The sequence below is a fragment of the Osmerus eperlanus genome, chromosome 8 (assembly GCF_963692335.1).
Source record: "Osmerus eperlanus chromosome 8, fOsmEpe2.1, whole genome shotgun sequence".
Lineage (NCBI taxonomy): Eukaryota > Metazoa > Chordata > Actinopteri > Osmeriformes > Osmeridae > Osmerus > Osmerus eperlanus.
Window position 1 is genome coordinate 19,942,221 of NC_085025.1, and position 15,735 is coordinate 19,957,955.

Consider the following 15,735-nt stretch of genomic DNA (forward strand, 5'->3'; position numbering starts at 1 on the left):
CTGTCCTCAAAGAGTGTGCCAAATTTCACAACTTTTTACCATACGGTTCTAGGGGCTGCCATAGACTCCAATGGGAGAGGAAGATGATTAATAATAATAATAAGAAGAAAGGTAGGAACACTTAAGTGGCTTCGCCGCTTCGCGGCTTGGCCTCCAATAAGAAAAGGTAGAAACACTTAAGTGGCTTCGCCGCTTTGCGGCTTGGCCACCAATAATAATAAGAAAAGGTAGAAACACTTAAGTGGCTTCGCGGCTTGGCCACCAATAATAATAAGAAAAGGTAGAAACACTTAAGTGGCTTTGCCGCTCCACGGCTTGGCCACCAATAATACCAACAAATACTATATTAGGGGCCAAGCAGCGAAGCCCCTAATATAGTATTTGTTGGTATAGTATAGTATTTGTTATTTAATAATAATAATAATAATACTAACAAATAAAATAGGGGCCAAGCAGCGAAGCTGCGAGGCCCCTATTTTTAGCTCTGCAGGTAAAAGCTGAGTTATTATCGCTAATGGAAAGGTAGATAGCATCAAGTATGTGTGTGAATACACATGCTGTAAAGTGAGTGTTGTAACTTCTTTGTTATTTGGATAACCGTTCTCCTGTTGGTGTTATGGCGCGCGCGATATCCGCCTATCCCCTCATTGAAATGATTGAGTGTGTACCTCTGCAAACCAGGGTTATCAGATGAGAATGGGCAAATTCGAGGCATCTTGGCTACAGCCATTGCGATACATCTATTGTAAACATTAGCGCATGGTGCCGCCCCTCCGCTCCTCATTAGCATTTAAAGCTACAGACACCAAAACAGCGCGTTCTGAGGAAAGCTCCTTGTGGGACTGCTAGTAGTGGCTGTAATTCTGCACCAAGGCTGAATTTCGGGAAAGAGACTTCTGATACAGTATTAGGGGACCACTAAGGCCTATATAAAAGCATCAGAAAACAGCATGTCCATGTCTCCTTTAACAGATGCGAAACGAATGTTCTGCTACAGGTAGTCACGCGTGTTTTCGTGACGTTAGTGACGTAGTGACGTTAGTAACGTCAGTGACTGTGGCTAGCAAATTAGCCACCCTTAGCTTCACTTTTCGCCACAAAAACTTATCTTGAGCCTAAACCTTGCAACGGAGGGTAAATACAAATACAAGCAACTCAATCGCTACCAATACGAAACTTTTGACACCTAGGTTGTCTATGTAGTCCAAATATTGACTGAGACTTAGGGGGGCAAAAATAAATAATAATAAATATATATGTGAGAGAACAAAGGTTGTGCCCTTGCCGAAGGCAAAGCACACCCAATAAATATAGCTGCAAGCATCAATGAGGTGGCCAAGCAGTCAAATGACCCATAAAACATGTTAGACATCCTCAGAAGAGGGTTACGAGTACACGCAACAAGTTTGGTAAGAATCCATTAAAGATTTGCTGAGATACAACCCAACTTCCTGTTTGCTGGCCTGTTTGAAAATCCAAAAAACATATGATGGCTTTTGTGAAGCTTGGTCTAAAGATAATCTCTGCCAAATTTGGTGAAGATTGGAAAACATTTGTAGGAGGAGTAAAGAAAAAACGTTTTTTTCCGTAATTCAAAATGGCGGCCGCATCAATTCGGCCGCCAGTTATCATGTGTCACACACGGGATGTCCCAAGATATCATGAGACAAAGGAATCACTTAATAAAGGCAAACGAATCAACAGTTATTGGACAAAACACATTTTTGCATCCTGCGGCCACGCCCAGTGATCACATGACACCAAATTGTTTGGACATCCTCAAAAGAGGGTTCCGAGTCATCACACCAAGTTTGGTGTGGATTTCTCAAGAATTTGCTGAGATATGACCCAACTTCCTGTTTGGTATCTTTGCTGCCGATTTTGATTGGCTGTACCGGACAAATGGTTTTGAAAATCAAAAATCGTTTAGAAATGTTTAGTGTGGGTTGCTGTGACGATGATGTGTGCCAATTCTGGGCAAGATTTGACAAAAATTGAAGGAGGAGAAGCGAAAAAACGTTTTTCCTTAAAATTCTAAATGGCGGAAAATCTATATAACCGGAAATTGACGTCATAGGGTGTGTTGAACTCGTCTTGATCCAGGGAATCCAACGGTACCTCATTTTTGAAAATCGGTCATACGGTTCAAAAGTTACGTGTGTAAACACAAGTCCAACTTTGACCCGTTGATGGCGCTAGAGTGCTCGAATGGGAGACATGAAACTTGGTGAAAATAAAGAGGGGACTGTCCTCAAAGAGTGTGCCAAATTTCACAACTTTTTACCATACGGTTCTAGGGGCTGCCATAGACTCCAATGGGAGAGGAAGATGATTAATAATAATAATAAGAAGAAAGGTAGGAACACTTAAGTGGCTTCGCCGCTTCGCGGCTTGGCCTCCAATAAGAAAAGGTAGAAACACTTAAGTGGCTTCGCCGCTTTGCGGCTTGGCCACCAATAATAATAAGAAAAGGTAGAAACACTTAAGTGGCTTCGCGGCTTGGCCACCAATAATAATAAGAAAAGGTAGAAACACTTAAGTGGCTTTGCCGCTCCACGGCTTGGCCACCAATAATACCAACAAATACTATATTAGGGGCCAAGCAGCGAAGCCCCTAATATAGTATTTGTTGGTATAGTATAGTATTTGTTATTTAATAATAATAATAATAATACTAACAAATAAAATAGGTGCCTCGCAGCTTCGCTGCTTGGCCCCTAATAATAATAATACTAACAAATACAATAGGTATCTGTTAGTCTTAACAAATAACAAAAGTACAGTACACATTCAATGACAGTTGAATGAACGGTGAACAGTGAACTCAATAAACAGTTGAATAACAAATACAATAAGTATTTGGGAATCCTCCCAAACATGAGGTAAAAAGGTGCGAAACCTGTCGTTTCATGGATAGTGCAATTATAACAGAAAGTCAGTACTCTTAATGATTGGGGCCACTTTGCTTTGGACTTGGAGGGTAAGGCTCTAATCATGTTTCCTAAGGTTCTGTTGAAACGCTCTGTGATTCCATTACCCATCGGGTGGTAAGGGGTAGTGTGCGATTTCTTTATCCCAGCCATATCCAACAACTCCTTGATCCGTTGCTACGAGTACTTCTACAGACTTGTTGTCTGCCCTGCTCTGCTGTCCAGAAATCAATGCTAATCAATTCCATGGGCTCTGTAGTGAGAATACTCTCCAGAGGAGCACGAGCATGAGGCTCCGGCGTCTTACCAACAATACAACACTGGCAGTTTCTGACATAATGCACAATGTCATGTGCAATGCCTGTCCACAAAAACCTGTGTCTGGCCAGTGAGAGTGTACGTGAGCGTCCTTGATGACCTGCGGCATTGTGTATCCCATGAAGCACTTGTTGTTTCAGGCTGTCTGGTACAATAAACTGGTAGAGCTTGTTGTTCATGTTGTTATCTCTTTTCACTTTAAATAGCATTCCATCTTGCAGTGTGAGTTTGTTCCAGTGCTTGAGTACACTACGAGGCTTCCTTGTACGCTCACGTTTGTCAGGTCTCTTGTGTCTCTGGACATAGTAAACCACTCTACTCAAGGTGCTGTCTTGCTCCTGCATAGTCCGAAGAGTGCTTGTAGGCAGAGCAGTGGTACAATCCTCCTTCTCAAGATGAGGGATGACTCCAGTCCCCATTATTCGGCCTGTCCCACCAGAGCAGTGGGCATCTGAGAGAGCAGAGATCTCTTGAGAAGTTAACTTGCCCTGGGAAAGCGGTTGGGAGAGATCAGAGCTTGGTTCAACAAGTGTGCTCACCAGTTGACAGTTGTTTGAGTATCTGAAAGTATCTTGAACTGTTTCGTCTTTCACACCATTCCGTTGATTTAACAAAGCATTGTAAGGCTCTGTTACAAGGCGATGGCTGACACTGGACAAAATGCTCCCTACTGAGTGCACCTGCCACAATTTTTACAGCTCCTGGCACGTACTTCAGGTCGAAACTATAGGATGCCAGCTTCGCTACCCAACGCTGTTCACATGCATCCAGTCTTGGTTTGGTGAGTATGTATGTGAGGGGGTTGTTGTCAGTCCAAGCTGTAAAATGACGACCTTTCAACCAGTAATGGAATTTGTCACATACTGCCCATTTTAAGGCTAAGAATTCGAGCCTGTGCGCGGGGTAGTTCATTTGAGAGCGTGAAAGCGTCTTGCTCGCGAAAGCCACTGGCCTCGCCTTTGGGGATCTGTGAAAGTACTGCTCCCAACCCATCAAAAGACGCATCCACGGCCAATATGAAATGGTAATCAAAATCAGGGTGAGCTAACGTTACACTCGAAAGCAAGTCATGCTTTAAGGTCTCAAATGCGCATTTGCATTCCTCAGTCCAATCTGATTGTGTGAGTTTAACATTTACAACTTTCTTCTTAGGATGTCTCCCCTTCTTTTTGAAGCACTGCGTGTCCGGCTGGGAGATGAGCTTGAAGAGGGGCTTTTCCTTGGCGGAACAGTTCTCAATAAAATGTTGATAATACAAGACCATACCCAAAATTGATCTAATTTTCTTAGGACAAGGAGTGATGCCATCGGAGTCCATTAAATCAGATACCTGCATATCAGTGATGGCCCGCACTTTCTCAGGGTCAGTGCAAACTCCTTCTTCACATATGATGTGACCCAGACATTTCACAGACCTTCTCAGAAAATTAAATTTCTTCGGTGAGAGCTTCAAATTGTGAGTCTTCAACCTCGAAAACACCATCTCCAGCCAGTCAAGTGCAAGCTGCTCAGTTGGAGCAAAAACCAAAAGATCGTCTAGATATGAATTTCACCAGTTTGCTTTGTTATCACCAAAAATCGACATCATCATCCGCAGAAATGTAGCAGGGCTGTTCGTGAGGAATTGGGGCATGCGATTGTATTCGTAAGGCCGAATGGTGATGAGAATGCTGTATACTTTTTGTCTTGCTCATGTAGTGGCACATTATAAAAGCCGGATGTCAGGTCCATGGTGGAGAAGAAAACATTTCCACCTAAAGCAGCAAGTGTGTCTGTCTGGTGTGGGAGAGGATGAGCATCCTTTACTGTCCTGGCGTTAAGCCATCTGAAATCATTACAGAGCCTGAGGTCGCCATTTTTCTTCCACACAAGTACTAAAGGTGATGCGTACTCAATGTTAGACTTCCTTATTATGCCACTCTCCTCCATGTCATTCAGAGTTGTCCGCAGCTTCTCATAGTGACTTGGGGGTATCCTACGATAAGGTAAACAAAATGGCTTGTCATCAACCAAACGAATCCTGTGAACAAAATCATTTGCTAGACCACAATCCATCTTGTTCTTCGAGAATATAGACTCATGTGATGTGATGATGTTGAGGAGTTTGTTCTTCCATTCAAGAGACACTTCACACGCACTTAGGTCTAAATCATTCACTCCCAGGTCCCTCAGAATGCTGGTCAACTCCTCTTCTAACTTTGGAGGTTGCTCGGGATGTGACAGGACTGGACACCCGACTGGACGTTACACTGGACATTACACTGGGCACTTTCAACCTCTGGGAAGTCCTCTACTGCAATGCACGGGGATAGATCAGCGATTTATCAGTTCCTTCTCAATGTCACAGGGCGATTAGTGGGGTTAACTAGTTTAACTGGGACTAAACCATCACCAAATAGTGGTGCAATGACTCGGCCGACCAAGATCTGTTTAGACCTAGATTCAGACTGAGTGGGCCCTATGACTACCGTACTACCCACATACACCACGGCCTTGCTAGGGAGTTTACCCCAAGCTATATATTCAGTCTCTGGTTGCAATGTCACACTTCCCATAAGTTTAGCCATACCCACTTTGTCAGGCACAATATCACCTTTCCATCTCTCTGTGTTAGAGAGCAAGGACAAAAACTGAAAGGATTCATCCATCTCCGCTTGGCATGGTCATCAACTTCCAGTAGCTGTCGGTGGTCCTCAGTAAGGTCAACAGCGATTTGATAGCATTGCTGCCAAGAATCAATTGCTCTGTCTGGCCTGGCACAACCAAAACAGGGATCATCATTTTACATCCATAAACAAAGACTTTGACATCATATATCCCTTTGGGAGTAACTCTGTGACCTCCAAAACCCAACAATGACAACATTGTCTGCTACAGTCTTTGTCAAGTTAGGGTTGGCTTCCAACAGCTTATCCTCAGTTCCTTCGCTTATGGTGCATGCCATAGAGCCACTGTCGATCAGTGCTTTCAATGTTGGGCCATCTTCGATAGACACCGGGGTGTAAAACAGACTGTCGATCCTAGGGACGTGCAGTAAGTTTTGAAAGATAACAGTTTTATCAGAAGGGGCAATACTTTTATGTACCTCATATACAGACTCATAATCCTCAATGTCACAAATTGGAGGCTGATTAATTAGATCTGCGCTGCCCTCCTCCCGCAGATCTGTTAGTTTCCCTGATCAGACGGAGGTAGAGTAGTCTGTGACACAGGACAATCGCGTCGGGAATGGCTGGGTGACTGGCACTGAAAGCACAAGCGATGCTCACGGCAGTGGACTAGGGCAGAGTGAGCCCCATCATTACAGATAGCACGGGGTAAGGCGTCTAAACCATCAACTCTCGGAAATCTGGCATTACGTCAACCTGAGTAAGGCTGTCGTACGCGTGAATTGCGCCTCAAAACTTTCTCCAGCATTTCGATTACTCTCTAGATTAACCTGGTCTGTAGATCTACACTGCTGTGATCCAGAGTCATGGCAAGCGACAGAAGCAGCATTAACATCAACCTTTTAAACATTTGCCTTATCAATCTTACCACGACATGTCGAGCCAACAGGTTTGAAGCTAGACTCTTGGACTTACTAGACTTATGGGCATTCAACACAGCTTGCACTTCATGAGCTGACCATTTGTCAATGGACTTGGATCGAAAGGACAGGGCCAAATATTTACTGGGACAATGGCGGATGAACATATGGGAAATCTCAGTTCCTGGGTTGTCAAACAATTTGCCTTGCTCCCTCAGACATTCAGAGGCTACATCTGGTGCTTTGTTTAGCCTCAACCAGTAATCGTAAGGCTCTTCACTCTCATTAGGCAAAGTGGTATAAAAGTCAGAGAGGGGAACTGGTGAGTAGTGACTGCAACTGAAATGCTTACGAAGCAGACTGTAAACAGCATTGGGGCTGGTTTGGATGTCAGACTCACTGTTCCTAATCCAAAATTTTACTACATCTTTTGCTCTGCCCCGCAGGTGAACAAGTATCTCCTCCACATGTTCGTCAGCATTCACATTTCCTTTCTTAACCCTCGTGCTGCCTTCGGGTCACATGACCCAAAGGTTCATAACGAACCATTGTTGTGTTTACCCAATTTTACCCAATACAAAAACAAATAAAATTAATTTTCTTTTAACCTTCGCAATGTGGGGGGTCTGAGACAGCCCAACGGTTAAAAGAAAATGCTTCACTTTGTTTTTGTATGCGGTAAAGTTGTCGCAATACGACGGTGGGTCACAACGACTGATGGGTCAGAACGACCCGAAGATAACACAAGGGTTAACAAAGGCCCTCATCAGGTCTTCCCACTCCTCAATGTCAAGCGAGTCAGATCCATCTCCTCTGAAGGAAGGAGGCTCCTTGAAATTTCTGTGCGTGACCAAGTGAGCCTGAGATATATCCACAGTCTTGGTAGGTCGAGTCAAAGTGTCACTGTCAGTACGCAGGTCGTTGTGTGTGTCTGACCCCAAGCTAGGTGGATTAAGACGACTCATAATATTGTCGGCTATCTGCTCTCCAATCCTTTGAGCAATTGAGCCTACTTGATCCAACAAGTCAGGGGTAACATGACCAATGTATGGTATTCAACTAGTGACTGGCTGCCCATGTAGGTTACGCATATCGGTAATGTCAGGGGGATCAGTCGAAAAGTCAATCCTATTTACTCCTAATGCAACGTTACTGCCAACAACAGGACTACCCAGAAAAGAAGCAGGTATCTGCAGTACACCCCTCCCCCTACCAACAGAAGCTGGAGTATGAACTGGCAAATCAAATGCAGGATTGCTCATTATGACTACAGTCCAAAACAAGTGCAGAGAAATAAAATAAAATCAACCAACAAGAGAAAACTGACCCAAAACTAAAAGAAATATGAGCAGAGCTAGAGTCCTTTCCAACGGTAAAGGATAACGCAGAGAGATGTCCAAATCAGGAGACCACAGTCCACAATGTCCAAATGCAGTCACAGCGACAGCGGTCCAGCAAAGGCAGGCAAACGGCCACTCACTCCATGGCACAGTCACGGCACCAATGTGACGGTCCTCTATGTGTCAGTCTCACTAGGTTGTGTATTATGGAGTTGCATCTGCACACAGGGAAACCAGACCGAGTCAGGACAGGCACATCAACGTTGCAGACAGAAACATAAAATAGCCCACAGCAGTTATCGGAAATTCTGCTCTCTTTATTAATTCGTTAACTGTGGTTGTTTTTACAAAATCAATTTCACATAACAAAAGTACAGTACACATTCAATGACAGTTACCTGCACACAGGGAAACCAGACCGAGTCAGGACAGGCACATCAACGTTGCAGACAGAAACATAAAATAGCCCTACACCACGCACAGTCAGACGGGGAAATAGCATTAGTAGCTTGCAACAACGGAAAATTAGCTACATTTAGCATTCAGCTTTGAGACAAAATTTAACGTCTCACGCATCTGCACACAGGGAAACCAGACCGAAACAAACAAATGCCAAACAAACGGCATTCATCTCTAAACTTCATTACAACAAATATACAGTAGAATTTAACATTGTGTGGTGGCTTTAAAGCATCTTGGCTCATTTTATGTCTGCAGCGTCTAACATGCGACTCACCACGGCAGTTATCGGAAATTCTGCTGTGGATTAACTATATTACATTGCTTTTAGCGCGGCACAATGTGAAGGTGACGCAATCAAATGGGCTGTCCCCATTTATTCAGGAATTTAACAGAACCTATATACAACCGTTACATATACTCACACAAAAAATGCCACAGCCATCAAAACAAGAACACTCATGAATCAACAACCAACATTTTAAAGTGAGGCTTAATCGGAAAAAAACCTTTGTGTAGGCTTACGTGTGGCCTACTAACACAAGCTAAACTTGGCATGTGACTGACTGCCTAGTATGCTCTGACCTGGTGCCTGTAGCCTCGGGGAGGGAGCTGCTTTGAGGTCTTGGGGTGGTGCAAGGACTGGGATCTATTTTCACATGATCCTGTTTGCTCTTTTTGGAAGAAGTCTGCTATCTCACCCTTTCTTTTAATGTTTGAAGTGAACCCTAAGCAAAAATAACATGTAGGCCTACACATCCAATTACCCACATTTGAGTCCAATCTCAAACATATCCCCATTATTATCTTCAATCAACTAGCCTTTAAGTTAACTCTACTCTGAAATACGTATTTCAAACAGGCATTATACAATAGCAAACAGGGTAGCTATCTGACTGCAGTGTTCATCTTTTGTAACGTTAGCTAATAGATTGATAAGGCATCTCATCAAGGAATCTTAGCAGTTAAAGTACAAACATAGTGTAGCGACCCACACCAAAAGACGTGTGTTATATGTTAGGCTGTTAGTTTGTTGTTTACCAGTAGTGTTCGCGGTTTTTTTCAGGAAGTCTCAACCCCAATGCTAAACCTTAAAACGATAACTGTAATATGATGCTCTTGTCTTCCGTCGGTGGCGCTGTATCAGGCGCTGGCGTAGTGATTTGTGACTGACTGGTGAACTGTGGAAATATCCTCGATTGAAAAAATGCGCTGCCAGATGTCAAAATAAATGCTTCTTTTAACAAGATAAATTAAATGTCAATCAGCATCCAATTGCCAGGGATAACGAATGACATTTTGGGGTGGCACCTGGGGTGGCCAGTCCGATATCAGGGGGGTCCAGTGCCACCCCGGCCACCCCTCTGGCTCCGTGACTGCTCTCATACTCTTTTACACTCTTAATTTGACCGTTCTCTTCACACTTCAGCTGAACACAGATGTAAACTTGCTTCATAGTAGGGTGAGCTCTGCCTGAAAAGAGAATAAAATGAGTTAGAGTGGGAGATTGAGAGAGATATAAAAGAATGATACGGAAGGGAGTGAGAAGCAATAGGGTGGTGGGGAGGTAGACGAAGTGAGAAAAAATTGGTTAAGGCAGAGACGGAAACAGGAGTCTGAATTTTGATGCGTGTGTCTGTGTACATGGTGCTCTCGACTGCAGAAATGATTCTGGCATCCCCTGGGTCACTAACCTATTGTATGTGCTACCTTTTAGGTTTCTGACAACGAGATGAAGACTATAAGGTAAGAACCTCTTCCTCTCTGACTGCACAAAGCCCACACAGCTACACCATTTATCTCTCTTTCTCTCTCCCTTCCTATCTCCTCTGCCCCCCTCCTCCCTGCTTTTTCACTCTCACTCCCTCCTTTTCTAGCTCTCTTTTTGCTCTCCCATTCTGAGCTGTTCAAGGTTTCTCTAGGCTTAACAGAGCTAAGTAAGCCAGCTTGGATAGCACAGGGATTTTTTTTATCCTAGCCCCGGCAGAGCTAAGACAGGGAGTACAGTAGGGGTTGGATCTCTCTGTGTCTCCCCCAGCTGTTCAGGATGAAGCTGTGTGCTAGCGGAAGGTACTGCTTTAATGCCACACTGTTGATGTGGAATCTACGTTTGGCATTAAGTCTGTAGTGTTTGTTTGTGTTTGCGTGATGTGGCTTAACTGTGGGTGCACATGTCAGTTTCCTTTCTGTGAACACATTTCATGCTGTTTAAAATCAATATACATTTTGCTTTGTAAAAGAATGTGGTGCCATGCCTCACCATTGCATATACATTTAGCTGCATTGGATGATTTATCTTAAGGTGAAAGGTTCCAACTGGGTGTTTATGTAAAGTAAAAAGTGGTGTATCTTTGGTATTTAACTTTTACATTCTATGAGTCTGATGGACTTACTTGATGAAAATATAGACATACTATAGGCTGTAGTTTTGGAATTTCACCTTTAAGTTTACCAAATAATTGTTTGTAGCTTACTTTCAAATTTGTTTTCTTGTGTTCCCCCCTCCCCATCAAACATTGTATCTGTTCTGGTGCTGTAAATGTTCTATGCTGGCCACATAAATGATTTGTCAACTAGATGGGTCAGATGGCTGAGCGGTTAGGGAGTCGGACTGGTTATCTGAAGGTTGCCAGTTCGATTCCCGGCCGTGCTAAATGACGTTGTGTCCATGGGCAAGGCACTTCACCCTACTTGCCTCAGGGGAATGTCCCTGTACTTACTGTAAGTCGCTCTGGATAAGAGCGTCTGCTAAATGTAATGTAAAGATGGTAATAGTTCTTTGGTGTATCTACTATGATGATTCAGGATTTGTTATGACAAATTCTACAGCCTCGGGGAAGGGTGATACATTTGACAGGTTGTTAAAACAACACCCCATATTGAATATTTTCAGCTCTGTATCAGCAGCTAACTGTATCAGTTCAATAAAATCACAACGGCCAATAAAGGTACAGAGGAGGTTAGTCTCCTTTTTCCTTCCTTCCTTCCTTCCTTCCTTCCTTCGTCTCTCACTCCTCTTCATTTTGTTTAGTAGAAAATGAGTAAACGAGTAACTCGAAATAACAGACAGACACCTACTAGTCAGAAAAGCTTTGCACACAGAGAGACACAGATCATCTGCAGCCCCCAGAGCAGCCGTACTGATGCACACTTGACACCCAGCATTCCAGTGTCTCTAAGTTCCAGTTTCATCAACTCTGTGATATGTAATAAATACATTTCCAGTTACTTTTTGAGGGACTTCCGGTTTTACGAAATCTGCCAGAGGTGTGGATGTATATTTTAGATCTAGACAGATTGGAGTGAGGGCCTTAAGGCCTAATTCTGCTGTGAATGAAGAAGTGAGTTGGGAAACTGTAGTCCTAGACTCTGAGAGTGCACTGGTTTGGATGAGTAATGAGCTACTGAAGCAGTGTTTCAAGTACTGCTGTATTTCAATACTCTTTATTACTAGTGTTTTAAATTGTTGGAATTGTTTTTGTATATAGTTATGTTAAAGGAAGTAATAAATGAAAACATAAAGATAATTTATCTTTGTTTTACATTGTCTAAACATAGCACCTTTTATACAGTGTACCATCAGATTTATGATTTATGAGGATATTATATATATGGACGATTGTATGGCCTGCAGTCCATATAAGTTCTTTAGAAGTCATCATAAATCCGATGGTACTCTGTATAAAAGGTGTTGCATTTAAATTTAGCAGACGCTCTTATCCAGAGCGACTTACAGTAAGTACAAGGACATTCCCCCCGAGGCAAGTAGGGTGAAGTGCCTTGTCATTTTTGGCACAGCCGGGAATCGAACTGGCAGCCTTAAGATTACTAGCCCGATTCCCTAACCGCTCAGCAATCTGACTCCCTTTAGACAACATACAGTACTGTAAAGAAACATTTTTTTTCATAGACTTTGCCGTAGATTTGATCTGTTTTCAACTTGGATTGTTATCTTGGCTGCATCAACTAAATTGTTTGTGATTTTGCATTTCTATGATGCTGCTTTTGTTGCACTGTACTATGCAATATTATAATTGAAATATTAATGTCACACTGCAGTAGAGATGTTGTTATTGTTGCACTTTGCCAGGTAGTTGAGATGTTATTGGCACAGTGCATACAGACTGTTCATTTGACTCTAACCACCTTTGAACTATGCTCCTCTGATCCTTTATTTCTGCTGTACTTTCTACATATATGTAGCCTGACGTTGTCATACTCATAATTCTAGTCAGAATATGAGTCTGATACCGCGCCGTTGGGCTGTAAGTATGGAGCGTGTTTCAACCGAACCCTGAAAAAAAATGCCTCTTCGCTCAATTGGATAGACCTACAACCAATCAGAGCAACGTAGTATGTTAACATTTACATTACATTTAGCAGACGCTCTTATCCAGAGCGACTTACAGTAAGTACAGGGACATTCTCCCCGAGGCAAGTAGGGTGAAGTGCCTTGCCCAAGGACACAACGTCAATTGACACAGCCAGGAATCAAACTGGCAACCTTCAGATTACTAGCCCGACTCCCTCACCGCTCAGCCATCTGACTCCCTAACTAACTTTGACCGAATCCCGTAGGAAGGACGGCAAAAACATATTTTCCATCGACAAATTCCTTGATTGCGTTTCTCTGTTCCTCTTTCAAAATTAATGCGCTGTCGATGTCTTCTAAAACAGGCAGAATCATCACATCTCAGCTCTCCAGCGGCAGCCATGTTTGTTGAAAATGAATTCAACCCAAGCGCTCTTTGGTGACGTGGTTGATTACGTTACTGTTGATCATCTGTCCATCATCGTATAAAGCCCGCCCTGACAATTTGATTGGTCCGAACAGCTCCTGTTCGGACATACTTTTTCCCAAAACTAGCGACCCCAGACCCAACTTCCTGACCAATTGTTTTTGTGGGCGGGGCTAAGTTGGGCTGGCACCCAGGCTAACATATATGTCCTATTTGTATGTCGCTTTGGATGAAACTGTCTGCCAAATCGAAACATTTAATTGTATTGAACACAATGTAGAGAGAGCGGCTACTTTGCTGTTTGGTTGTGCTCTCTACCAGTCCAGTTGAGCTGCAGTCACAAGCAATGTATTCTGGTGGGAAGTAACCTCTGTCTATTTTTACTGACATTTTTTAATTGCTGTCTCTTTCTGTCCGTAGTCAGCATCGCCACCACAATATAAGCTCACTTCAAGATCAGTTCCCATGACAAAGTTTTTTTTACTGCCTTAAAAACAAACCTTTAGTGACCCATTCTTAGATGATAATCTGTGACTGTGTACTAGAAAGGTTACAAATTACTGTTCACTTACGCTGCTAACTTTATGGAGAAAAAAATAAGTATCCAAGATTTCTCTGCACAAAAACACACTTTTCTTGCTTGAAGGCGAGAACTTCTTAACAGCATGTGTTTTTTGTGTGTATGTGAGTTGTAGTAGCGTAGTAGTAATGTAGTTGTGTTGTTTTTCTAACCACCAGCCTTGCTCCATCAAATTTCCCAAATAATCAGTGGCCTGATTATTTATTTCTCCAAATTGTTCCAGTAATTATCTCTCACTGTTGGAGGTGGTTAGATGTTGTCTTGATATGCAATATCACAATCTCAAAAGACTGAATTGATAAGCCCTATGCTCACCAGCACTCCTTTGTTCTTTGCTTTACCCCTCTTTCTCTCTTTTCCCCATCTCACTATTTTCCTTTCATTCCATCTTCTCTTTATCCTGGCAACCAGACTAATCTGCCAGCTCATGTTTTATTTGCTCTGGCAGATAGGTCTGAGCACCCTCCCATTGAAAGAGATTGCAATGAGACCAGAATCATGTCGGGCCAATCGCCGTTTAAGGGTGTGCTAAATACAATGAGGAGCGCCGTTGAGGCATTTTCGTAAACATCCAATAAGTCGTTTCATTATTGGTTGTGTAATAGCATGTTCAGTTCCCCCTTTTCCTTTTTTTGTTATTACTGATGGTTGAATATTGTTGTCTTGGTGCATGCAGATGAATGCCGGTGAGTAGTTGTGCATTCTGTTGGTCAAACGTCCATTTAATGTCTTACAGATAACTCAAAGACATAAGAAATAAATAAACAAATGTATTCAGAAAACTCCTGCACCGCATAGCACTGCACAGACAAAAGACTGTTTGCCCTCTCTGCCACACCCAGATAATAAATAATCAACTCAAATAAATTAACTCAAAACAATGTTTGGCTCCTACAAGTTGAATCAATCCAATTGTAAGTGCATTTGTGAGTTGGCTTGGCAATGCCAGGCTATCTTCTTTCCTTCCATCTTTCTTTCGTTCTCCACTCTACTCTTATCTCTTCCTTTCCCCCTCTCTCTCTCTGCAGCAGAAAGGCAGATCCGAGTAGCAGCCCACACCTTGTGTTCTTGGCACCTTCTTCTCTAGCGTTCCTCTCAAATGCCAGCATGGGATATGAGTAGGAGGTAGCTCAATCTGAATTTTAAAAACTCTGTTTCACCCAATATAAGAAAAGACAGTCAGGGAGTGCACTGCAGTAAATAGAGTAAGCGTTTGACATGAATAGAAATAAGCTGTCCATGGTATTTTAAGGTGCCGGCAGACATACATTTCTGTCACAGGAAATTGAGATTGAGCAGGCAATCCTGCTGAGATGTAAAAGTGCAAGTGCATGAATATACCATTCCATGCGCACACATTGGGAAAGGATGAATAGGGGAGCATCTAGAGCTTCTAGCATGAGGCCCAGTTGTAAGGGTGAACTGTCCCCATCTGGAGGGGACATGTCTCTGTGACTCCTATCTGCTTAAGGGACAGATTGTGTGTAATGGAAGAATTCAAGTGGCACTGTGTGTAGATCTGAATAGTCAAGATGGCGGTTTCAATACAATTAATTTAGTTTGTACAACTTAAGAATACTCTGGACCCGTCATAGCGAAAGGCATGCAGATGTAACCTACAGGTTGTTCGAGAGAGTGGTGGAGAACAACCATAAAGTCCTGCCTTATATAAACTTAGAACATAGGATCTTCAAGATGTTCAATCAATCAATATAGCAGTCTCTGTGATTGGCCAGCACCACTCAGTGACAGTTTGACTCCACATCAAGTGTCCCACAGTTCTTTGATGTCCCAGCTCCTTCTCTAAATAAGGATAGTAAAGATACCCTTAATGAAACAC